The sequence below is a fragment of the Rosa rugosa genome, chromosome 1 (genome assembly GCF_958449725.1).
Source record: "Rosa rugosa chromosome 1, drRosRugo1.1, whole genome shotgun sequence".
Taxonomy (NCBI): domain Eukaryota; kingdom Viridiplantae; phylum Streptophyta; class Magnoliopsida; order Rosales; family Rosaceae; genus Rosa; species Rosa rugosa.
The window spans coordinates 50243510-50269784 of NC_084820.1; the positions used below are offsets into that span (position 1 = coordinate 50243510).

General features: G+C 49.3%; 1 pseudogene; it reads left to right on the plus strand.

Annotated features, from left to right (window-relative positions):
- The window catches only part of LOC133729921 (ABC transporter G family member 29-like), a 47230-nt pseudogene that overhangs the window by 20292 nt on the left and 663 nt on the right, over positions 1-26275 (plus strand).

The window sequence follows — 26275 nt, forward strand, 5'->3', positions numbered from 1 at the left end:
CTTGAGTGTCATCATCCTTATGCTTTTGATAAGCAACACGTTGCTCATCGGTTGCATCTTGAGCCAAAGGAGTGTGAGGGGGTGCATTTTGTAAGACATAAGCGATCTTATCGAATGTCAATACAATTTTCAAATTGCGGAGCCAGTCATTGAAGTTTGGGCCCTCAAGACGATTTTCATTGAGAATTTTGGTGATAGGATGTCCTGACATATTGCAGTCTACATAACATAAAATAAAAGAAGTGAGATTGATTTTAAAACCAAGTGACTCGGGTCTTAAGAATCAAATGGCACCCTCTCACTATTTTAACAAATTCCAAATCCCTCAAAGGAATTCGAGAGTATAAATTAAAACTCTTAGTGAGTATGGAAGACTCATTTTCATTAAGCCAACCGCATCATAATAGAACTATAAGTCAACTTAATTTCCATGAGAGGATACTCTTATCCAATCACATCAAATGTGAATATCCATAACTTTGGCCTCTAAAGTAATTAAGTCTCACCATAATAGGATATTGATAAATTACTCTAGTTAAGCTATACCCTTCATCTCATGTAAGTATAGGGATCAAAAATTAAATCTCATCATAATAGAAAATTGACCAAGATTTGTCCCTACCTTACAACATCAAATGTTGAATAACCTCTCTTTAATGCTCCTAGCAAGAAATACCTCCGTTCGGAATGATATTCACATGCAAGAACATCTACTAGGAGATTACAATGTTGGAAGGCCACAAAGAAGCATTCATAATGACTTCTTCGTTTTTCAACTTAATATCACTTTGAGGGAATTTTAAGGTCTCATCTTTAATAATCTCATTAATAACAATCACATTGCATTTGCTTTGATCCTAATGCAATCACACATCCATTATACTTGATCTATAATAAAATACTCCCACTAATTGTTTTCAGAAAACAATTTGATTTCATCAAAAACATTTTTCAAATGGAATCATGGGAAATATAAAATTACTTGATCAAGTGAAATGAACATGCAATTATAATAGGTCACATAGGATGATTATGGACTTGTTGTTTGATCCAACATGAGCCAATATGTTGGATCAAGGTCATGTTTGGGTGGTTGATTTTAATTACGCGTAACGATTACGAGAATTAAATAACTAAGCTAAGCTATTACACTTTGCACTTGAACTCCTTTCAAGGCTTGATGACTTCAAACTTCTTCTTTGGATCATCCTCATGTGCCTCCATCTTTGATTACAAGAGTGGATGAGGGGCATACAAGCTCCCATTTAATTTAATCAAACTTGAATAAATTAAATAAGCTACTTAGTTACACAACCAAATGAATTAACTACTTTAATTACATAACCCAAATGAATTAACTACTTTAATTACATAACCACATTCATTCAAAATGAATAGTCGGCCAATCACATGCTCAATTATATTTGGCCATAGTCCATAATCATCCTTTAATTAACCAAGATTAATAAGGTTAATTAAACAAGCATAATTAACTTAATCAAAATAAGTTAACCACTAAATTACTTTAATTTAATGCAAGTAAATTAGTTGAGTGATTTAGGGGATGATGATGTCTTACATCATGCATCACTAACTTTTGGTGAGTAATTTAGGGGATGATGTCTCACATCACTTTTGATGAGTGATTTAGGGGATGATGTTTTACATCATGCATCACCAACTTTTGGTGAGTGATTTAGGGGATGATGTTTTACATCATGATTCACCAACTTTTGGTGAGTGATTTAGGGAGACATGTCTTTTATCTCATTCCAACTTTTGGTGGGTAATTTAGAGAAACTAATAGTAAAGATGACTAACTCTACCAACCTTTTGGTGAGGGAAACATGGAAATGATTTTATGTCATCATTAACTATTAGGTAAATTTGAATTCATGAATTTATGGATCAAAAGTGAAAAACAAACACCATGAAAAATTAGCTAGTTCATAACTAGATTAGACATGTTCCAAAGCTGGAAATAAAATTTCAGCTTTGTGTTCTTCCATTGAACACTTGTTTACTTCATCTTTGAAGCCAAAAATCATGCATACCCTAAAGCATATATAATCTAACATGTTTCTAAGATTAACACCTTAATTAAGAAACATATAGAATCCCTTAATACATATCTCATATGCATCAAAGTTTCATAAAACTTAAACCACTTCTTACATGTAATTTCCAGAAAACTTTTTCTAGCTATCATAAAATCTACCTTACATCACATGCTTCATAACTTTTATGATAAAGCAAATTTTATGATCTAAATTACATATTACTCTAAGCTTAAGAAAATCACATCAACCAACATACTTAGCCATGTTTATAACATATCAAAATTAAGCCAATGGCTCTGATACCAATTGAAGGAATGGATGGATTTCAAAACTTTTTAATTAGTGCGGAATTAGTTTAACCATTAAACTACTAACTAAACATAAAATCCATTCCTTTAACCCATGATCTTGGCTTATTGTGATATGTATATAAACATAGCATGCATAGTAAGGAAGAACAAAGAGGGAGTTTATGTTCTACTCACCCTTGGAGCGTGATTTTAATCCGATCCAAGTGAACCACCAAAGTTCCTCTCATTGATCTCTCCTTGTGTGTGTTTCCTCCACCTTGAAGCACCTTGGATTAAGAACTCCTTCTTGTACTCCTTCTTGTGCTTGTAATCTTCTCTTTGATATAACAAGTAAAGCCACAAAAGGATATGGCCTCTAAGGATCTTCACCAAGTGAATCAAGAGATGAAGAAAGATGAAAGAAAAGAAGAAATTATGCAAGTGTTCTTCTTTCCTTTAATTTTGTAATGGACCAAGAAAGAACTCTTTCTCTCTCTCTCTCTCAAATCTGAAAATAATAGTGTGGAGACACACTTATTCTCTTTGTCCATGCTTTCACTTTTATATAATAGGAAATAACTCCAATTACTAAAAGAAAATATTGACTTTCATAAAGCCAATATTTTGGCTGGTCCATACTTGTTATTGGGCACTAAAAATGTGTCTTGGGCTTTCATTTAAATCTCATTTAGTGAAGCCCAAGTCCACACGAAAAGCCCGACAATCGTTTAGGCCCAATAGGTTCGGTTTTACCCGAAAAACCTAATTATGTCCAAATAATAAATCTAATTAATTATTTGGTCATAACCAACTCTTGTTTAATCTTCTTCATATACAATCTCAAGGATCCACTTATATGGTGTGCGATCTCTTAGGTTCTAATTAACAAGGCAGTGAAGTTTATAGAAACCATTCTATTTTGTTTACGAATCAAAAACTCCATTTTTGATTCTCCCTTGTTATTAGGATTATAAATGTTTATTAATCCTCGGGGACTTCACAAGTCATGAGTGACGTCTTGCAACATATCATGACTACCCTAGTTAATGTAGAATGACAAAGAACCTATTTAATTGGAATTACAATACAATACGGTCCTTCTCTAACACTATGTTCTAAATCACATCATCGGGGTATGGAATTGATATGTCAATCCCCTAATGTGATTTTCATTCTTATGTGATTCTTAGAATGTGATTAAAAACTCCTTTTTAATCTCATTCAATGCTTTGGCCAAAGACTCATTGAATCACATCTTTGAACATACACCTTATTTACTTAAGGATAGAGATTCCTTATTGTACACTCACATGTCTCCATGACCGAATTGATTATACCAATGAATGCATCTATTATATCCATTAAGGGACACAATATTATTGCATCATCAAGAGATAATCCATTCACTCATAAGACAACTATGGTGTCTCAGGTCAAAGGACTAATTTGTATTATTGCAATTTAGAGTTCAAGTTTGACATGTAAGTAAGACTCCATACAAGAACTCTAATGATCGCGTTCAGTGTACTCTTTAAATTAAGAGCACCCACATACTTATATTAGTGTCTCTACACAAATGACAAGAGACATATCATCCTCCATATTGAGCATACATAGTATGTGCTAGTCTTTCCGGATTATCAATGTCCAAGTGATAATCCTATGACTAGGAACTTTTTAGGATAAGAGTGTGAAAGAGTAAAGGTCTCACACATCTAACTCTTTAGATTACTTTCTCTTTAACTCATATTCCTTGGACCTTGTTCAATCAAATATTAAATATAAGCAATGAACAATAAACTTGCCCTTTTGAATAATAATAATTACAATAATAATTACATCAAAATGATTGTTTTAGGACACAATTCCTTCAGCCATAACCCTTGGCGGTGACGGGCTACGATTGAGGTAACGATGTCGAGTTTTGAAACGAGTTATTTTGTGAGATGGTGTATTCGGAGTTGAAGGGTGATGTCTTGGTTTTAGCATGAGTTGTTGATTTCTTTAATTAATTTCATTTTTCATTTATATTGTTTGGTTTCTTTTTCTCTTCTATGATTGATTTTTAAGTAATCTCCTGAACTAAATTTCTACGCAGGGATTACTACATTTTGTATTGTTTGTTTTAATGTAATCTCCTGAACTTTTGTTTGTTTTCATGTGATCTCCTGAACTAAGTTATATGCAGGGATTACTATGAATTCTTTTGTTTGTTTTCATGTGATCTCCTGAACTAAGTTTCTATGCAGGGATTACTGATTTTGCTTAATTCTTATTGTGGGTACAGTTGTGGGTTGTGATCTGTAGTGATTGGAAAATGAGTTGGAATGGCATGATTTTGGCAACCACGTAATGTTGAGGGAAATGAGTATGATTTCCTGGTTGTGCCGTTGAGGCAAAGGAATGGTGATCTGATAGATTGTGGGGACGTAAAATGTTTAAAATATTGGGAGTTATTTGTATAATTGGAGATTGTGGGAAATAAGATAAAATGAATTGAGAGACAGAGCATGTGGGTTTTTAGTTGGGTTGAAATTCTTGAGCATGTTATTGTTTAATTTGAACTTGACGTTTTTGTTGTGATAATTGCATATTGTTTTTGTTAGGCTAAGATGGTGAAAGCATGTATTTTGTGGAATTAAATATTATTGCTTTAATTCTTCTCATGAGTTGAGAAATTATAAGCATGCGTGACGTGAGTCACTTTATTTGAGTTTACTCATACGAGCTTAAAAAGCTTACCGGGTTTGTTTTGTTCAATCCCGGTACACTATTCCATGGTGTAGGGGTTATTGTGCAGGTCAGTGTAATCATCATCGAAGCTGAGGTTTTGTTGCTGTCGTAGCTTGGACGTAGTATGGTATTTTGGTTCTAGTCTTCCGCCGTGTTGTGAGTATGGAGGGTGCGTTTACTTATTGAATAGTTATTCGGTTTAATTTGTAAACACTTGGTGATGTGATATTTGACTCTAGAGAACGAGTCGGTGTTGACATTGTTAGTTCAGTTTGTTTGTTGCTTAGTTTAAATGAAAAATTTTCTAAGTGTCTTCTTGTGATTGTTTGTTCTCGCGTTTCGGATTTGAATTCCTTTATTCAAAATTCGGGGCGTGACAAGTACTACTCCGGAAGATTCAACAGTATCACTTATGTCAAGGTAAACATATTTTGCTCGATCAAAGCCTCCAGGATCCCAAATACGAAACCCTAACAGATTAGAGCTCATCAATTTGGCCCACAAGAGAGCCAAACTCCAACTCAGAGCCCCTAGTTGAGCCCACTTCCAAGCTTTCACCCATTTAGGTCTCAAACTTCCTTTGGGCCCCCAATCAGAATTTACTTTGGGCACCTAGCATGGTGCAGGCACCCAAACTTGTTGGGACACTCTATCAGGACCCAGCATACGATCTCCATCTTCACGGCCGCTCCTCGACCCATCGCCCCGCCTCATCATTTCCATGCAAACATTCGTCGTCGCATCACAAGCAGACTTCGCCGCCCCGCATGCCGATCGATGTATGTCTCTCTGGAACCTTAGTCTACATCGCCGTGAGCAATCAGGCCTCATCGCCGTCGCCGGCTTCTGATTACAGTTGAACTCCGACATTGCTCGCTCAATTTCAAAGACATGCTGCAATGGCAGATCTGCAGCCTGCTGCCACCAGTCCAACCCAATCAACTCCTGCTTCCATCCTTTATGCCAAGCACTAACACTCTGCCATCCAAGATTTGCGATGTCACTCATAGCCATCTCCAGATCTTGATCATATAGAAGGCCTCTTCCAGACATGCCTGGGTCTACCTTGAGCCGACCTTTACTTGGACGAATCCGGAACACATAATTTTGCACCCACCGATCGAGTCTTGGATCTCCACGGATCAGACCACCCATCGATCTCATTCACCTCATTCAATTCATTCCGGTGAGGGTCAAAAGAGGTGATATTAATGAAAGGGTTAGATTGGGTGGCTGCCACACGAGGTTGGCGTTGGAGTGCCATCAACAGATGGCTTAGGATGGAGACCGCAGCCGGCCGCCATTGTTGGACTGCAGAGCCAAAGAGGCTAGGGTTTAGGAGGCAATAGCGCAGAGCCATCCCTAATATTCCTTAATGATGCATGTTCTTTGTTCTTGTTACGTCGAAATGAACAGTATCAAGAAACAATGTGTTGTTAATATAGTAAATTTTATTTTTAAAAATGACATATGTCAACATTTAAGTGAGTAACATGTTAACCAGTTCAATAGGTTTTCACTACATTAATTTATTAAAAATAAAAAATAAAAAAATAAGGGTATGGCATACATCAAGGTACCCTAAACGACCCCTGTTCAGATTAGCCATATTTTTGTTTACTGTTAATGTCTAAAAGTCCAGCGGTAGCTGAACCTTTGTTAACGCTGATCCGGTGAGCGGATCGATACCTGCGGTACTCTCAAAACCTCCGCTACCTGTCAAGTTGAAATACAAAGGTTGTCAGACAGAGACCGCGCTGGGCGGTCTTCAACTCTCCGATGCCTAAGTTAGTCAGTGTATTTATGTTGACAAAGTAACAATAGGTAAGTATTGAATGCGTAATTAATGAGGAGAGAGGAGAGAACCTTTTATAGGTGAGGAAGAGGTTGATCTTCTCTTTGTTTTCGATGTGGGACTGATATGCTTCAGTTCCCAGTTTCAGAAGCTTCTGATGCCATCTTGGCGCGGCGCGTGGCGGCGCGTCGGCGGCGATTTGGAGGTGGTCCGACCCTGAGGCTGTAGCCCGCCTGGTGGTGTGTCTGCATGTCATTCCTTTGGTTGGAATTAGTACCTTTGGCGGTACAATGAGCGTAGCCCATTAGAGCTAATTATGCTTGCAAATGTACATGTAAGTACAAGTCCCCCAAGTCCCCAGTCAAGGAGGGCAATCTTGGTTGGGGAGTTGTTCGGCGGTTTGAAGCGTTTTCTTCCGCTAGACTTGCAAGAGCATAATTAGCGTCAGTGCGTTGTCAACCGTTGGTTTTACTGAGCAAACGCTTTATACCCTTTCGGGTGGGCCCCTGCTAGGCCCCCCAGGGAGTCCCCCACTCCCCGGCTAAGATGGACCTCCGGATGGTCGGCAAATTGTTTTGAGGGGGAGCTGCATGGAGCAGAGGGTGTTGAGTAGCGAACTCAATCTTAGTACCCGAGTGACGGGGGTCAACGTGCCTGATCAGGGCCGTCGTAGACTGTTTGACAAGTCCCCGTGTCCCGTAGGGACGGTATGACGGAAACGTCGCGTGGCGGTCGTTTGTCAGAGTGAGGCGTGGCCTCGGGATCCGCCGGTGGCGGATGTCCCCCCGCGGGTTTGAAGCAGGAAACAGCGTCTAGTAGACGTGCTTGGCAGTACCTTATTGAGCGGTAATGCGCGGAATAAAGTACGACTTGGCAGACGAAAAGAGGGCTCCGCTAGCGGTGTGTGGTGTAGCGGAAGACGCCTCACTGGCAGGATGACAAGGGAGAACCTCCACTGTCGGGGACCTCGACGGTGTCGAGGCAAGTGGGAAGTTCCGCTGGCGGGGTTTCGCTCAGCGGAGACTTCGTCACGAGATGAAAAGTGAGAAGTTCCACTGGCGGGGTTTCGCTCAGCGGAGACTTCGTCACGAGATGAAAAGTGAGAAGTTTCGCTGGCGGGGTTTCGCTCAGGGGAGACTTCGTCACGAGATGAAAAGTGAGAAGTTCCGCTGACGGGGTTTCGCTCAGCGGAGACTTCGTCAGGAGATGAAAAGTGAGAAGTTCCGCTGGCGGGGTTTCGCTCAGCGGAGACTTCGTCACGAGATGAAAAGTGAGAAGTTCCGCTGGCGGGGTGTCGCTCAGCGGAGACTTTGTCAGTTGGTGTCGTTGCCCTAAGTGGTTGCTTCCCTTAGATGCTTTGTCTGATGGTGGCTGACACGTGGCAAACTGCTAGAGGGTTAGCGTGATCCCCTCAGCCTGGCCGTCTTCTCGCCATTAATGCGAGCAATGATGGAGTTCATAACCGAGGCGTCGCCTCGGTTAACCCGGAGAGTTAGTGTAGGCGTGGGACACGTGTACGGCCGGTACGTGATGTCGTTTTTTACTCGACGGCCCAGAAGCCCCTGATGTGGACATAAAAGGGGGGGAACGTAGCCAGATTTGCCAGTTTGCCAAAACCTCAAACCTTATTTGTCTTCAAGCTCTGTGTGTCCGAGATTCAAGAAAGAGGGTGCCGTGATTTCGCGGAGTTCATGTGTCCGGAAAGACGAAAGTTTCTGTCGTCGGAGACCAGCGCGCACCACGACTCCAGAAAGTTTCATCGCTGAGGTTAGTATTCTGGTTCTCTGTCCTGTTTCATTGGTTTTGGCGATTTCTGGGTTTGTTTGTGTTATTTCTGGGATTGGTGTCTTCTTTGTTGTTCTGGGAGGGTGTAGAGTGTGATTTGGGGGTGGGTTATGGTGCTTGATAGGGAGTTCGTATTTAGGCTAGCTTTTGCTAGATGGTCCAATCTGGGTTAGGTGTTTATTCGTGTTTCGGTATTTTCTGGGTATCTGTTCTTGGTGTTCTTGGCTATAACTGGTATGGGGATAGGTTAGATCCGTTGCTGAGCTAACCGATTTGGGTTTTAGGGTTTGGGATGGCTAACGTCGTAGAGATTTCGAGCAGTGAGGACTCCGGGTCTGACGTGTCGTTCAGCGCGGCGGATAGAATTTTTATTGACTCGTTGCGTCCGTCTGCCCGTGCAGGAACCTCACTGCCAGAACCGCTAGAGGTCGAGCCGCTACAAACCATACCCTGGGAAGTTGTCATGGGTCGTGTTTCGCGTCCGGAAAGTTCTAGGGCGGGGGAGGCTGCCGCTGCTCAGAATAGACGTGAGGAGCGGCTGGAAAGTAACAGCGCCGCCAGTGGGTCCGCTGATGGGGGAGATACGACGGGGGAGGACACATAGTCGGCATGGGTTCTCCAGGATGGGACCCCTGTTGACGAGGTTGGAGGGAGGATGACTGCCGTCGCCGTCAATCGGTTGAAGCGGGTGTTTCGGTTGCCTGGTGCGGTGAAACTGCGTCCGCCGACAGTAGAGGAGAAAGCCTCCATTCTCCCAGCGGGGTTCGCCGCTGTGCACGAGGCAATATTCCATCAAGGGGTGACGCTCCCGCTCGTGCCCAATCTACAAATCTTGGTGTGTGAGTTCGGCCTTGCGTTTGGGCAGATATGCCCCAACATGTGGCGGTTGATGTTGGCGATGAACTCACTGTGGCGGCTGTCCGGCTGCGAGGGGCCAACTGTGGCGGAGGTACTGCATTTCTACGAACTAGTGTACGTGAGGCGCCAAGGTTGCAGAGGGCAGGTGAATTTGAGTCGCCGCCAGGGGAGTTGCCTCCTCAACGGTTACCATTTCTGGTCCGGGTTCTGGCTCAGTGCCGGGTTCTGGCTGACGCTCGGTGAGTTCAGCGATGAAGTCCGCCACTGCCTGGCCCTTCATGGCGGTTCTTGGCTTATATTCTATGTCGAACTCGCTGAGCTCAATGGCCAACTTGCTGAGGCGCCCCGAATGTTCGGGGTTCTGCATCACTTGCCTCAGCGGCTGATTGGTTAACACATGGATCGTGTGAGCCTGGAAGTATTGGCGGAGGCGTCTGGCGGCAACGATAAGTGCGAGGGCCAGTTGCTCCAAGGGAGGATATCTTGTTTCTGCTCCGTTCATTCCTCTGCCGGCGTAGAACACTGGGAGCTCATCTTGGCCTTCCCGCCGGACAATGGCGCAACTTACCGCCGATGCCGAGACCGCTAGGTATATGAATAGTGTTTCTCCTTGCACAGGGACAGAAAGGAGAGGGACTGCCGCCATGTATTCCTTCAGGCCCTGGAATGCCGCCTGACACTCTGGGTTCCAGTCGATGATCTTCTTGTGAGTTGTTTTGAGGAGTTTGAAGAATGGGGCACACTTATCAGTGAGTCGAGAGATGAATCGAGAAAGGGCGGTTAACTTGCCCTGGAGGCATTGGACGCCAGGTTAAGGATGGCCTGTATCTTATCTGGGTTAGCCTCGATGCCTCGCTCGCTGACGATGTAACCCAGAAATTTGCTAGCGGTTACCGCAAAGAAACATTTTTCTGGGTTGAGGCGCATACCATAGGCCAGGAGAATGGTTACTATGATCCTGAGATTTGCCACATGTCCGCTGGCCTTTATGCTCTTAACTAGCATGTCGTCCACGTAGACCTCGATGATTTTTCCCAGATGCTCAGCGAACATGGCGTTCATCAACCGCTGGTAAGTTGCACCGGCGTTCTTCAGACCGAAAGGCATGACATTGTAGCAGTAGAGGCCTTTGTCGGTGGTGAAGGTGGTGCATTCCTGGTCGCTGGGGTGCATTTTGATCTGATTGTATCCGGAGAAAGCGTCCATCATGCTGAGGAGCTTATGTCCGGCGGTTGAATCGACTAGCTGATCGATACGAGGTAGCGGGAAACTATCCTTTCGGCATGCCTTGTTGAGATTTTTGAAGTCGACACACATCCGCCACTTGCCGCTGGGCTTTTTGACCATTACCAAATTTGAGATCCACTGGGGATAGATGACTTGGCGGATGAATCCAATGTCCTGGAGTTTGGCGACCTCCTCTCCGATTGCCCGGTATTTTTCCTCATCGAAGGCCCTCCGCTTCTGCTTGATGGGATAAAAGGAGGGTTTGATGGTCAGTTTATGAGTGATAATTTCAGGAGAGATACCTGGCATGTCCGCGTAGGACCATGCAAAGACGGCGGCGTTATGACGTAGGAATTGAGTGAGTTCTGCCTCCACTTCTGGGTCTAGTTGGGCGCCTATGCGGACTGTCCGCTCAGGGTGCTCGTCTGAGATGCAGACAACATTCAAAGACGTGTCCGGGTTGACCGGCTCCTTCCTTACATATTTCTCCTCCTCATCCCTAGGATCCTCAAAGATGTTTGGTGGCGGTGCCTCACTACCCACAGTCAGGATTTCATGGCGGCGTGCTGACCGCGCTATAGTCGTTGAATAACATTCTCGTGCCAGCTGCTGGCTTCCCCTCACACAGCCCGTGCCATTGGGCGTGGGGAACTTCATGAGAAGCATGTACCCGGCAATGATACATTTGAGCTTGTTAAGCACTGGTCGACCAATGATGGCGTTGTACGAACTCAAACAGTCGACAATAATGAATTCCGTATGTACCTCCGCCATGCATGGGCTAGTGCCAATAACCAGTCGCATGTAATCCGAACCTAGCGGTTGTGTGACGTCACCAGAGAAGCTGAGCAGTGGCTCGTGATCCTGGAGTAGTTTTTTGTTCCGCTTGAGGTGGTCGTAGCAACCGCTGAAGATGACGTTGACAGCGGACCCGCTATCCACCAAGATTCTCCCTACTGAGAATTTGCCGAGAATGGCATCGGCCAAGAATGGGTCGTCATGGGGTAAATGCACTCCGTACTCCTCCTCCTCTGAGAAGGTAATAGGTTCCCAACCCGCTCTTGGGAGCTTGGCGGACCTCTCGTAGCGGATATTGCAGACTTCCTTTGGGTGGTTGGCGCGTGCATAACGCTTCCTTGCCCTGTGAGACATGCTCGTGATTGGAGCACCACCGTCAATGGTGTTAATGCGGCCCAAGGTCTCGACGTTGGCGATCACAGGTGGCGGTTGGCGCACCTTGAACTGCTCCATCTTGCCCTCTCGGTACAGGGTCTCAATGGCTGTTTTTAGTGCGTTGCAGCTGTTGGTATTGTGACCGCTGTCCTCATGGTACTTGCACCACCTGCCGGTTTTTCTAGGTTTGCCCATCTTTGGGTATTTTGCTGGGGGTGGTGGCGGGATTTGATCCTTGCACTGATTGTATATTTCCTCATACGAGGTTGTGAGGACCGTGAACACCGCATACCGCTGAGAAGACTCCGTTTGCTTGTTGCGGTTATCCTCCTGGGTTGGGCGGTTGCCCTTGTGGTATTGGTCCTTCTGCCGCTTGTTCTGGTAGTGGCCCTGTTGCCATTCCCTTTTTTTGTCAGTTGGCGGTGCGGCGGGTGCTTTATTAACGGTCTCCTGCTGACTGGAGGTGGGTTGTGTTGTCTTTGCTGGCGTTGCCGGTGGTGGTGGGGCTTCTCCATATGTGATAAATTCCGCCTGGGCGTGAATGACCGCCTCACTCATGATATGGTCATATGCCGCGTTTGGATGGTTGTAGTTGAGGTGGTAGAGGAATGGCCCCTTGAGGAGTCCCTGCTTGAAGGCCGCCGATGCCATTGATTTGTCTAGATCGCGGCACTGAGATGCTGCCGCTCGCCACCTTGTGACGAATGCCTTCAGTGATTCGTTTCCCCCTTGCTTGACGCTGAACAGCTGACTTGTGTTATGATGTCCGGCGGACAATAAGATGAACCGAGAGAGGAAGGTGTGAGATAGTGCATGGAATGAGTCAATGGATCCCGGCGGGCATTCGAAGAACCAATTCATCGCCTCACCGTCCAACGTTTCACTGAACAAGTGGCACAGGGTGGGGTCGTCAAATCCCTTGTTATTGGTGACCTTCTTGAAGGTGTCCATGTGGACGAAGGGGTCGGACGTGCCGCTATAATGTGACATCTTTGGAGTTTTTGATTATGCCGGTCTGATAGCTTGCAGAATTGCAGCGGTAAAGGGCCCTGGTCTGGACGTGAAAAGTGGACTTTGAGTTGGTGCCGGGGCGCCCGACTCCGCCCGGACTAACCTCTGTTCCAACCGTTGCATCCTTTCCAAAATTTGGGCTGTTGCGTCGTCAGCGGATCCGGCCTAGGTACTCCGCTGGGCCTGCCTACGCCTTGGCGCAGGCGGATTGCCCTCAGTTCTTGCCCTAGCTTCCGAGCCGTTGGTGCGCGGTACTGACTCCGCCTCCTGCTCTAACATTAGCTGGGGGATGGGCGGTGGTCCCATCCCCAATAGCTCAGGTGGGTCCAGCGGGACCTGCATCTGTATGACTGGTCCTGGTGCCGATGTGCCAATGTTGGGCTGACTACGTGTTAATGTCTAAAAATTCGGCGGTAGCTGAACCTTTGTTAACGCTGATCCGGTGGGCGGATCGATACTTATGGTGTTCCCAAAGCCTCCGCTACCTGTCAAGTAAAATACAAAGGGCGTCAGAGGGAGACCGCGTTGGGCGGTCTTCAACTCTCCGATGCCTAAGTTAGTCAATGTATTTATGTTGACAAAGTAACAGTAGGTAAAGTATTGAATGCGTAATTAATGAGGAGAGAGGAGAGGACCTTTTATAGGTGAGGAAGAGGTTGATCTTCTCTTTGTTTTCGATGTGGGACTGATATGCTTCAGTTCCCAGTTTCAGAAGCTTCTGATGCCATCTTGGCGTGGCGATCTGGAGGTGGTCCGACGTTGGGGCTGTAGCCCGCCTGGCGGTGTGTCTGCATGTCATTCCTTTGGTTGGAATCAGTACCTTCGGCGGTACAATGAGCGTAGCCCGTTAGAGCTAATTATGCTTGCAAATGTACATGTATGTACAAGTCCCCCAAGTCCCCAGTCAAGGAGGGCAATCTTGGTTGGGGAGTTGTTCGGCGGTTTGAAGCGTTTTCTTCCGCTAGACTTGCAAGAGCATAATTAGCGTCAGTGCGTTGTCAACCGTTGGTTTTATCGAGCAAACGCTTTATACCCTTTCGGGTGGGCCCCTGCTAGGCCCCCCAGGGAGTCCCCCACTCCCCGGCTAAGATAGACCTCCGGATGGTCGGAAAATTGTATGTTGAGGGGGAGCTGCACGGAGCAGAGGGTGTTGGGTAGCGAGCCCAAGCTTTAGGACCCAAATGACGGGGGTCAACGTGCCTGATCAGGGCCGTCGTAGACTGTTGACAAGTCCCCGTGTCCTGTAGGGACGGTCTGACGGTAACGCCGCGTGGCGGTCGTTGTCAGAGTGAGGCGTGGCCTCGGGATTCGCCGTTTGGCGGATATCCCCCCGCTAAATGCAGTAAGAAGCGGCGTCCGGTAGGCGTGCCTAGCGGTATTTTGTAGAGCGATAGTGCTGAACAACATACGCAGCTAGCAAGCTGAAAAGGAGGTTCCGCTAGATGTTCATAGCGGAAGATGCCCAGCTTGCAGGATGGCAAGGGAGAAGTTCCGCTGGCGGGGTTTCGCTCAGTGGAGACTCCGTCACTTGGTGGATGACAAGCGAGAAGTTCCGCTGGCGGGGTTTCGCTCAGCGGAGACTTCGTCACTGGGCAGAGGATAAATGAGAAGTTCCGCTGGCTGGGTTTCGCTCAGCGGAAACTTCGTCACTTGGCAGATGACAAGTGAGAAGTTCCGCTGGCGGGGTTTCGCTCAGCGGAGACTTCGTCACTTGGCAGAGGATAAATGAGAAGTTCCGCTGGCTGGGTTTCGCTCAGCGGAAACTTCGTCACTTGGCAGATGACAAGTGAGAAGTTCCGCTGGCGGGGTTTCGCTCAGCGGAGACTTCGTCACTTGGCAGAGGATAAATGAGAAGTTCCGCTGGCTGGGTTTCGCTCAGCGGAAACTTCGTCACTTGGCAGATGACAAGTGAGAAGTTCCGCTGGCGGGGTTTCGCTCAGCGGAGACTTCGTCACTTGGCAGAGGATAAGTGAGAAGTTCCGCTGGCTGGGTTTCGCTCAGCGGAAACTTCGGACGATTGGGGAATTCTGCCCAAATGGTTGCTCCCACCGGACGCTTCGTCTGGTGGTGGTTGACACGTGTTGAACCCGTAGAGGGTTAGCGTGTGCAGGCCTGTCCCCTAAGCGTAGCCGTCTTCTCGCCATTAATGATAGTAATGATGGATTTCGTAACCGAGGCGACGCCTCGGTTAATCCGGAGAGTAAGTGAAAAGTGGTGACACGTGTACGGCTGGTGTGTGATGTCGTATTTTAGCGGACGGCCTAGAACGCGTTGATGTTGACATAAAAGGGGGGGAACCTTAGCGAGATTTGACACTTTGTGAAAACTTCAAACCCGAGTCGTCGTCTTCAAGCTCTGTGCGATTTGCGAATAGAGGTCTGCAGGGCGAAAGCTGTGGAGTCACCGGGTCTTGGGAACGAGGTTTCTATTGGTGAGGACAAGCGCTTGCAATCACAGCAAGGGTTTCATCAGTAAGGTTGGTTCTCTGAATCTTATCCCTGTGCCATTGAATTTCTATGTATTTGTTGTTGTCAGTGTTCTGGGTTTTGTGAATTTGGGGTGTTCTGAGTGTGTAAAGTGGGTTTTGGGGGATGGGTTTTGGTGTTTTTGACGGTCGGGATTTATGGGTTTGCTAGATGGTCGAATCTGGGTTCAGTGTTTGTTGGTTATTTGTTCTTGTTTTTGTGATTTCTGGGTAAACTGTGACTCATGTTCTTGTCGATACTGATGTAAGAATAGGCTAGATCTGTGTTTGTGCTAACTGGTGTGGGTTTTAGGGTTTGGGATGGCTAACGTCATAGAGATATCGAGCAGTGAGGATTCCGGGTCTGACGTGTCGTTCAGCGCGGCGGATAGGATATTTATTGACTCGTTGCGTCCGTCTGCCCATGCAGGAACCTCACTGCCGGAACCGCTAGAGGTTGAGCCGCTACAGACCATACCTTGGGTAATAGCCATGGGTCGTACGTCACGTCCGGAGAGCTCTAAGGCGGGTGAGGTGGCGGCGGCCAAAGCTAGGCGCGACGAGCGCTTGGCGAGCAACAGTGCCGCCAGCGGATCCGCTGGGGATGAGGAAACAGCGGGGGAAGACGCTGAGTCCGCGTGGTTCCTCCGGGATGGCACCCCCGTCGACGAGGCGGGAGGGCGGATGACTCTCGCCGCTGTTGGCAAGATGAAGCGGACGTTCCGGCTGCCGGGCTCTGTGAAGCTGCGCCCGCCGACTGCGGATGAGAAAGCGTCAATTCTCCCGGTGGGATTTGCGGCCGTTCACGAAGCGATACTCCGCCAAGGAGTGACATTACCGCTGGTGCCGAATCTGCAAATCCTGGTGTGTGAATTCGGCCTTGCGTTGACTCAGGTTTGTCCCAACATGTGGCGCCTGCTGCTGGCGATGAACTCCTTGTGGCGGTTGTCCGGATGCGAGGGGCCTACCGTGGCGGAAGTGCTTCACTTCTACGAACTGGTGTACGTGAAGCGCCAGGGTTGCAGAGGGCAAGTGAACCTGAGCCGCCGTCAGGGAGCACCGAAGTTGATAGAAAACCTAAGGGATTCAATGTCCTATTGGCGGGGGACCTTCTGTGTCGCCACTGAGGGATGGGAGTACCAGGCTGGAGCGAACGAAGCAGGGCCGACGTTTAGGATTAAGTCGGAATTCCAACCTATCCGAGGTTGGTGATCAATTTCCGCTGGCGGTAGCCGGCGGGGTTTTTATCTTGAAGGCTTTGGATTCTTACTAATCTAATTGTGTTTGTGCAGCGGGACTGCGGTACAACCTAACGCGGGAGGAGGAGTGTCGCATTGCTCGTATCAGAGGCTGTTGGCGGAACCGTAACCTGCTGGACTTCAGACTTCTGACTGGCTGGGAGTTGCTAGTCGACCAGAAACTTACTCGCTCCGTTGGTAAGAAATTTTCGTCAGACCGATGTTTCGTTTGTAATAAGTAGTCGAGACTGACTGGCTTGATGTATATTTTCCCAGAAACTCCGCCAGGAAATAAGTCGAGTCGCGACGCTTTCGAAAAAGCAATGGACCGCGCCGAGGTGGACAATTATCTGGAGACCATGTACGCCGAAGGGCTGGCAGCCCAACAGACGCTGGTGAACCCCGAGACACTGGCGCTGAGCCAGTCAGAGGTTCCGGTAGTGCTGCCAATGCCACACCACTCCCATCTTGGTGAGGATGGCCTGCCGGTAGTGCAGGCGGGGGTCCCAGTGGCTGGCGGGAAGAAGGGAGGCGCTGCGGCTGGGCAGCAGAAAGATCGGATGCCCGCCAACAGGCGTGGCCCCCAAAAGGAAAAGGCGGTGCCGCCGGCGGATACTGTCATTGCAGCAAGGGAGGAACCGCCGGTGAGGGTGACAAAGACTGCCGCCGGGAACCAGAGGGCGCCGGAGAGAAAACGTCGGCAGGCTGACTCCCCTGACGAGGAAGAGGGCGAGGACATGGAGGTGATCGGCTCGCGCCAACAGAAGAGGGCCCGAGGAGCTCCGTCGAAGACTGCTGTGGTGGAGGGAGAAGAGCCTACCGCCAACGAGCTAGACTCGTTTGCCGAGTACGCACCGTTCATGACAGATGGGGAGCGGGAGTTTCTCTTCCACCTATGCGAACGGCTAGGGTTCGGCGGCCTAGCGGGTATCTCACGCCCGACAGCAATTGACCAATCGCCCTTCAACTTGGCGTTTGGGCAAATATCGGCGGGACTGTACGACATGTTTGCGGCGGCGTCGAAGCAGCCCATGGTCGAGGGGGAGTTGCGGGAGGAAATTCAAAGTCTCCAGCGGGAGTTGGCGGAGGATAAGGAGAAGCTGGCGGAGGCAGAGCGGCGTCTGACTAAGGCAGAGAGTGACCTTGCCGATGCCCGCAGTAAGCTCCGCGTGGCCATCGAGCGTGACTTGGAGAGGAATGACCGCGTCTCCAAGTTGGAGCGGGACGTTGCGTTGCTGGAGGAACGGATTGCCGCCAAGGATAAAAAACTTATTATCGTACAGCGGGAGTCTGCCGCCAGGGTGACGGAGTTGAAGCGGTTAGAAGGTGAGGTTGCTCGTCTGAGAGCTGAAGGGAATACCGCTGCGGCAGCCGCTGTCGAGGCATTCAAGCGGTCTGCGGAGTTTAAGAAGGCGATGACTGAGTCGGCGAAGGCCGGGGCCCTGGCAAACATAGATATGCTGAAGCGGAAGGGTGCCATCGACTTTGCCAAAGCGTCGCAGCCTGATGCGCCGCCAACCAGGAGTACGCCGCCGGAGAAAACTGTCGTGGCAGCCCCAGTGGGAGGCGCTCGGTCAGGGAGCGGGGAAAGTGGTGCACATCCGGCGGAAGACTCCCAGCAGACTCCCAACCCCACCCCATCGGAGGTGTCGCGCGCTGGTTTCTTGGCGGCGCACACCCGTGCGGATGGTACCATAGAGACCCCAAGTCCGACAGCGCGAGGGTCCGATCAGACGAGTCGAGCGGTCGTGCCGCCGCCCGCCGGAGCAGAAGATGCCGAAGAGCACCCCTGAGGCCAGTTGGACCGCTCTAGATTTTGCAACTTCCCTATTTCCTTTGTAGCCGTTGAGGCATATCATTTTGTAATGTTTTGCTGAATAATATGAAATTCTGAGTTTATGTTTGCCCCATGTGTTTGTACCGTTAGTACTTTGAGTTACATTTTGCTTTTGTCAATCAATGACACATTAAAGGAATTAAAATTGGTCCAAGTGCACCTCGTAGCGGACGAGGTCCGCTGACGATCGCTGGCGTTGCCAGTTGCCCTCAGTGCTAGACTTGGTAACAATGGTTTGAATAATTCCTCGTTTCATTGATAGCTGATTGATCAGCGTACAAAAGTGGGGTAGTACCCGTCGGGTAGCTTCCCTTAGCTAAATATTAAACAAAAATTTAGCTAAGTCAAGATGCTCTTGGGTAGCGGTCTGACTATTTGTAATAATACCGAAGGTGTTCAGTATTCCAAGGGTGGGCCGATTTGACGCCATCCTTGTCCATTAAGTAGAAGGTGCCTGGGCTCACGACTTCCACAATGTTGTATGGGCCTTCCCAAGTTGGGCGGAGCTTTGTCGGAGGTGGAATGACTTCTTTCATTACCCAGTCCCCCAGTTGGAGGTTCCGGGCCTTGACTCTGGCGTTATAGAAACGCGATACCAGCCTTTTGTTTTGCAAGTTGCGCAAATGGGCCTTGAGTCTTTTCTCTTCTAGGAGGTCCCTGTCCAGATTGATGCCGTCGCCGTTGGTGTCTGGGCAGTAGCCCTCGACCCTAGCGGTAGGCTGAGTTACTTCAATAGGTAGGACCGCCTCTGCGCCGAACATCATGCAGAAAGGAGTTTCGCCGGTGGCGGTAGTTGGAGTTGTCCGGATGGCCCATAGGACTTCTGGAAGCTTCTCCGCCCATAAACCCTTGGCGCTGTCGAGCTTCTTTTTTAGCAGCTTCTTGATTATCTTGTTCGCTGCTTCGACCTGGCCGTTGGTTTGGGGATGGGCGACAGATGCAAAACTTAGCTTGGTGCCCAAGTTGGCGGTGAACGATATGAGTTCCTTGTTGTTGAACTGTGTACCGTTGTCTGTAATGATTGTGTGCGGGACACCATAGCGGCAGTAGATGTTCTTCCAGAGGAAGCGAATGACCTTGGCGGTAGTAATTGCCGTTAGTGGCTCCGCCTCTATCCATTTACTGTTGTAGTCGATGGCTACAATGATGTACTTGAACTAGCCCTTGGCGGTTTGGAATTTTCCCATCAAATCAAGGCCCCACGTGGAGTGAACCCAAGGGCCGATGATTACTGACAGAGGTTCCGCCGGTGCATGTGGGAGATCTGCGAACTGTTGGCATTTGTGGCAAGACCTCGAAATTTTCCGGGCGTCATCACCCAGTGTGGGCCAGAAGTAGCCTTGTCGCAATGTGCGGTTGGCCAATGATCTGGCACCTGAGTGGTTTCCACATTCTCCGCCGTGGATTTCCACCAGGACGATCTTTCCCTCCTCTGGGGTTAGGCAGCGGAGGTTGGGGTGGGTGAACCCCTGGCGGTACAGCTTGCCATTCTGAATGTTGTAGCGGGTTGCTCTCCGCTTGAGCTGTCTTGCCTGGATCTTATCCTCTGGCAATGTGCCGTTGCGCTTATATGCAATGATCTCGTCCATCCAGCTGGAGTTGACTTCAATGTTGAAGATCTCTGCCAGGGTCTTTGTGATGCTTGGCCTGTCAAGGTATTCTACCCTTGTGTCCGCTGGACACTGATGTGGCTGGGCGGTTGCCAGTCTCGCCAGTGAATCAGCCTTGGCGTTCTTTTCCCTGGGGATTTGTGTGATGTTGTGGAATTTGAACTTTTTTAGCAACGTTTTGACGTACCCCAAATATGCCGCTAACTGCTGGTCCTTGGCTTGGAAGCTGTCGTTGACCTGGTTAACGACTAGCTGGGAGTCGCTGAATATGTTGACGCTGTCAGCCCCTGAGTCAATGGCGAGGAGTAGACCGGCGATGAGTGCCTCGTACTCCGCCATGTTGTTCGAAGCTTTGAAGTTGAATTTTAACGCATACTCCACGTTCAGTCCCCCGGGTCCTGTTAAGATGATTCCGGCGCCGCTGGCCTTGGCGCTGGCGGAGCCGTCCACATGCAGGTTCCAGTCTGACTGTGGGGGAGCTACCTCCTCAACGGTTATCATTTCTGTTCCGGGACTTGTCTCAACACCGGGCTCCGGCCGTCGCTCGGTTAGCTCAGCGATGAAGTCCGCCACTGCCTGGCCCTTCATGGCGGTTCTTGGCCTGTAATCTATGTCGAATTCGCTGAGCTCGATGGCCCACTTGCTGAGGCGCCCCGAGTGCTCAGGGTTCTGCATCACCTGCCGCAGCGGCTGATTGGTTAACACATGGATCGTGTGAGCCTGGAAGTATTGCCGGAGGCGTCTGGCAGCAACGATAAGTGCGAGGGCCAGCTGCTCCAAGGGAGGATATCTTGTTTCTGCTCCGTTCATGCCTCTGCCGGCGTAAAACACTGGAAGCTCATCTTGGCCTTCCCGCCGGACAATGGCGCAACTTACCGCCGACGCCGAAACCGCCAGGTAGATGAATAGTGTTTCTCCTTGCACAGGAACATAAAGGAGAGGGACTGCCGCCAGGTATTCCTTTAAGCCCTGGAACGCCGCCTGGCACTCCGGGTTCCAGTCGATGACCTTCTTGTGCGTTGTTTTGAGGAGTTTGAAGAATGGGGCGCACTTATCAGTGAGTCGAGAGATGAACCGAGAAAGGGCGGTTAACTTGCCCTGGAGGCACTGGACGTGTACCTTATACTCAGGGTCCGCCAGGTCAAGGATGGCCTGGACCTTGTCTGGGTTAGCCTCGATGCCTCGCTCGCTGACGATGTATCCCAGGAATTTGCTAGCGGTGACCGCAAAGAAACACTTCTCTGGGTTGAGGCGCATGCCGTAGGCCAAGAGAATGGTTACTATGACCTTGAGGTTTGCCACATGTCCGCTGGCCTTTACGCTTTTGACTAACATGTCGTCCACGTAGACTTCGATGATTTTTCCCAGATGGTCAGCGAACATGGCGTTCATCAACCGCTGGTAAGTTGCACCGGCGTTCTTCAGACCGAAAGGCATGACATTGTAGCAGTAGAGGCCTTTGTCGGTGGTGAAGGTGGTGCATTCCTGGTCGCTGGGGTGCATCTTGATCTGATTGTATCCGGAGAAAGCGTCCATCATGCTGAGGAGGTCATGTCCGGCAGTTGCATCGACTAGCTGATCGATACGAGGTAGCGGGAAGCTATCCTTTGGGCATGCCTTGTTGAGATTTTTGAAGTCGACACACATCCGCCACTTGCCGCTGGCCTTCTTGACCATTACCAGGTTTGAGATCCACTGGGGATAGATAACTTGGCGGATGAACCCAATGTCCTGGAGTTTTGCGACCTCCTCTCTGATTGCCCGGTATTTTTCCTCATCAAAGGCCCTTCGCTTCTGCTTGATGGGATAAAAGGAGGGTTTGATGGTCAGTTTATGAGTGATAATGTCAGGAGAGATACCTGGCATGTCCGCGTATGACCATGCAAAGACGGCGGCGTTATCACGTAGGAACTGAGTGAGCTCTGCCTCCACCTCTGGGTTTAGATGGGCGCCTATGCGGACTGTCCGCTCAGGGTGTTCGTCTGAGAGGCAGACAACCTTTAGTGACGTGTCAGGGTCGACCGGCTCCTTCCTTACATACTTCTCCTCTTCATCCCTAGGATCCTCAAAGATGTTTGGTGGCGGTGCCTCATTACCCACTGTCAGAATTTCATGGCGGCGCGTCGACCGCGCTATAGTTGTTGAGTAACATTCTCGTGCCAGCTGTTGGCTTCCCCTGACACAGCCCGTGCCGTTGGGCGTGGGGAACTTCATAAGGAGCATGTACCCGGCAATGATGCACTTGAGCTTGTTAAGTGCTGGTCGACCGATGATGGCGTTGTACGAACTGAAGCAGTCGACAATAATGAATTCTGTATGTACCTCCGCCATGCAAGGGCTAGTACCAATAACCAGCCGCATGTAATCTGACCCCAGCGGTTGTGTGACGTCACCGGAGAAGCTGAGCAGTGGCTCGTGATCCTGGAGCAGTTTTTTGTTCCGCTTGAGATGGTCGTAGCAACCATTGAAGATGACGTTGACAGCGGATCCGCTATCCACCAAAATTCTCCCCACCGAGAATTTGCCCAGAATGGCATCGACCAAGAATGGGTCGTCATGGGGTAAATGCACTCCGCGCTCTTCCTCCTCCGAAAAGGTAATAGGTTTCCAACCTGATTTCGGGAGTTTGCCGGATCTTTCGTAGCGGATATTGCAGACTTCCTTTGGGTGATTAGCGCATGCATAGCGCTTCCTTGCCCTGTGAGACATGCTGGTGATTGGGGCACCGCCATCGATGGTGTTGATGCGGCCCAAGGTCTCAACGTTGGCAATTACTGGTGGTGGCTGACGCACCTTGAACTGGTCCATCTTGCCATCACGGTACAAGGTCTCAATGGCCGTTTTGAGAGCATTGCAACTGTTGGTATTGTGGCCGCTGTCCTCGTGGTATTTGCACCACTTGCCGGTGTTCCTGGGCTTGCCTGTTTTTGGGTATTTTGGAGGGGGTGGCGGTGGGATCTGATCCTTGCACTGATTGTAGATGTCTTCATATGAGGCAGTCAGGACCGTGAAAACTGCATACCGCTTGCTGGTCCATCTCCGCCTGCTTGTTGCGGTTATCCCCATGGGTTGGGCGGTTTCCCTTATGGTATTGCTGGTCCTTCTGCCGCTTGCTCTGGTGGTGGCCCTGTTGCCACTCCCTTTTCTTGTCAGTTGATGGTGCTGAGGGGGTCTTGCTAGCGGTTTCTTGATGACTGGAAGATGGCTGTGTTGATTTTGGTGTTAGTGGTGGCGGTGGGGTTTCTCCGTATGTGATGAATTCCACCTGGGCGTGAATGACCGCCTCACTCATGACGTGGTCATACGTCGCATTGGGATGATTGTAGTTGAGGTGATAGAGGAACGGTCCCTTGAGCAGTCCCTTCCTGAAGGCCGCCGACGCCATCGTTTTGTCTAGGTCACGGCACTGAGATGCTGCCGCCCGCCACCTTGTGACGAAGGCCTTCAGTGACTCGTCCTCCCCCTGCTTGACGCTGAACAGCTGACTTGTGTTGTGATGACCAGCGGATAATAAGATGAACCGGGAGAGGAAAGCATGGGATAGTGCATTGAATGAACTGACAGACCCCGGCGGACACTCAAAGAACCAGTTCATTGCCTCGCCATCCAACGTTTCGCTAAACAAGTGGCACAAGGTGGCGTCGTCGAACCCCTTGTTGTTGGTGACCTTCTTGAAGGTGTCCATGTGGACGAAGGGATCAGACATTCCACCGTAATGCGCCATCTTTGGGGTTTTTGCATATGCCGGTCTGACAGCCTGCAGAATGGCAGCGGTGAAGGGCCCGGGTCAGGAAGCGAAGAGCGGATTCTGAGTTGGCGCTGGGACGCCTGACTCCGCCCGGATCAACCTCTGCTCCAGCTGGTGCATCCTTTCCAATATCTGGGCGGTTGCATCGTTGGTGGAATCAGCCTGAACAACCCGCTGGGACAGCCCGCGCCTTGGCACAGGCGGAATATTCGCGGTCCTTGCCCTAGCCTCCGAGCGGTTGGTGTGCGGGAGTGATTCCGCTTCTTGTTCTAACATGGGTTGGGGTATGGGCGGTGGTCCCATTCCCAATAACTCGGGTGGGTTCAGCGGCACCTGCATCTGTATGACCGGCCCCGGCCCCAACGTTCCGGTGCCGGGTCGGCTATGCCTGGTGCTATGTGACTGCTCGCTCTGTGCTGGGCGGGCGGTGGCCTCCAGCGTCTTCTTTAATTCCTCGAAACGTCATGAGCGTAGCCACCTGCCGCTGGGCTTCAGCCTTTTCCTTGCGTTCCGCCTCACGCTCCTTGTTTGCCTTGTGAAGATCCGCCAGTGCTAGCTCGTACATAGTGACGAGATCTTGGACCGGCGGGCGGCTGCTGCTCGGATTTGCCTCACCGCCGGGGTTGGCCGGGGTTGTGAATAGTGCGCGGTTAACGCCTACTGCTGGGTCGGGAGGTTGGGGGACGGCGGGATGGTCTGCCTGCTCTTCAGCGTTTCCCCCGCTACCGTTAGTCATGGTGATTGTGGTGGGATGGCCTTTTGTTCAAGGATTCCCACAGACGGCGCCAATGTTAATGTCTAAAAGTTCGGCGGTAGCTGAACCTTTGTTAACGCTGATCCGGTGGGCGGATCGATACTTATGGTGTTCTCAAAGCCTCCGCTACCTGTCAAGTAAAATACAAAGGGCGTCAGAGGGAGACCGCGTTGGGCGGTCTTCAACTCTCCGATGCCTAAGTTAGTCAATGTATTTATGTTGACAAAGTAACAGTAGGTAAAGTATTGAATGCGTAATTAATGAGGAGAGAGGAGAGGACCTTTTATAGGTGAGGAAGAGGTTGATCTTCTCTTTGTTTTCGATGTGGGACTGATATGCTTCAGTTCCCAGTTTCAGAAGCTTCTGATGCCATCTTGGCGCGGCGCTTGGCGGCGCGTTGGCGGCGATCTGGAGGTGGTCCGACGTTGGGGCTGTAGCCCGCCTGGCGGTGTGTCTGCATGTCATTCCTTTGGTTGGAATCAGTACCTACGGCGGTACAATGAGCGTAGCCCGTTAGAGCTAATTATGCTTGCAAATGTACATGTATGTACACTACGCCTTGTGCTGTGTGATTGCTCGCTCTGCGCTGGATTGGCGGTTCTTTCCAGCGTCCTTTTCAGGTCATCAAATCGTGACATCAGCGTAGCCACCTGTTTTTGGGCCTCAGTCCTCTCTCTGCGCTCCTCTTCACGTTCTCCGTTTGCCTTGTGAAGGTCTGCCAATGCCAGCTCGTACATGGCGGCGAGGTCCTGCCCTGGTGGGCGGCTGCTGCTTGGATTTGCCTCACCGCCGAGGTTGGCCGGGGTGTTGAATAGTGCGCGGTTAACGCCTGCCGCTGGGTTGGAGGGTTGGGGGATGGCGGATGGTCTGCCTGCTCTTCAGCGTTTTCCCCGCTACCGTTAGTCATGGTGATTGTGGTGGGATGGCCTTTTGTTCAAGGGTTCCCACAGACGGCGCCAATGTTAATGTCTAAAAGTCCGGCGGTAGCTGAACCTTTGTTAACGCTGATCCGGTGAGCGGATCGATACATGCGGTACTCTCAAAACCTCCGCTACCTGTCAAGTGAAATACAAAGGTTGTCAGAGGGAGACCGCGCTGGGCGGTCTTCAACTCTCCGATGCCTAAGTTAGTCAGTGTATTTATGTTGACAAAGTAACAATAGGTAAGTATTGAATGCGTAATTAATGAGGAGAGAGGAGAGAACCTTTTATAGGTGAGGAAGAGGTTGATCTTCTCTTTGTTTTCGATGTGGGACTGATATGCTTCAGTTCCCAGTTTCAGAAGCTTCTGATGCCATCTTGGCGCGGCGCGTCGGCGGCGATCTGGAGGTGGTCCGACGCTGAGGCTGTAGCCCGCCTGGCGGTGTGTCTACATGTCATTCCTTTGGTTGGAATTAGTACCTTTGGCGGTACAATGAGCGTAGCCCATTAGAGCTAATTATGCTTGCAAATGTACATTTACATTAACTCACATTTAGAGTGTCGTGCTCCAATCTCAGACCGGATATCTGACATGTTTGTTTGCTCGGTATCAATATGGCCGGTTATGCATTTAACTAACATTTCACCTATTCAATGGTGGAGATTTCAAATCTAGATATGCTAGACTCTCTGGGAAGAGAAATATACCTTTAGCTATATATCCAAAGTCGACAGTCGACACCAAGAGAATGTGTCTATGAGTTTCTATCAT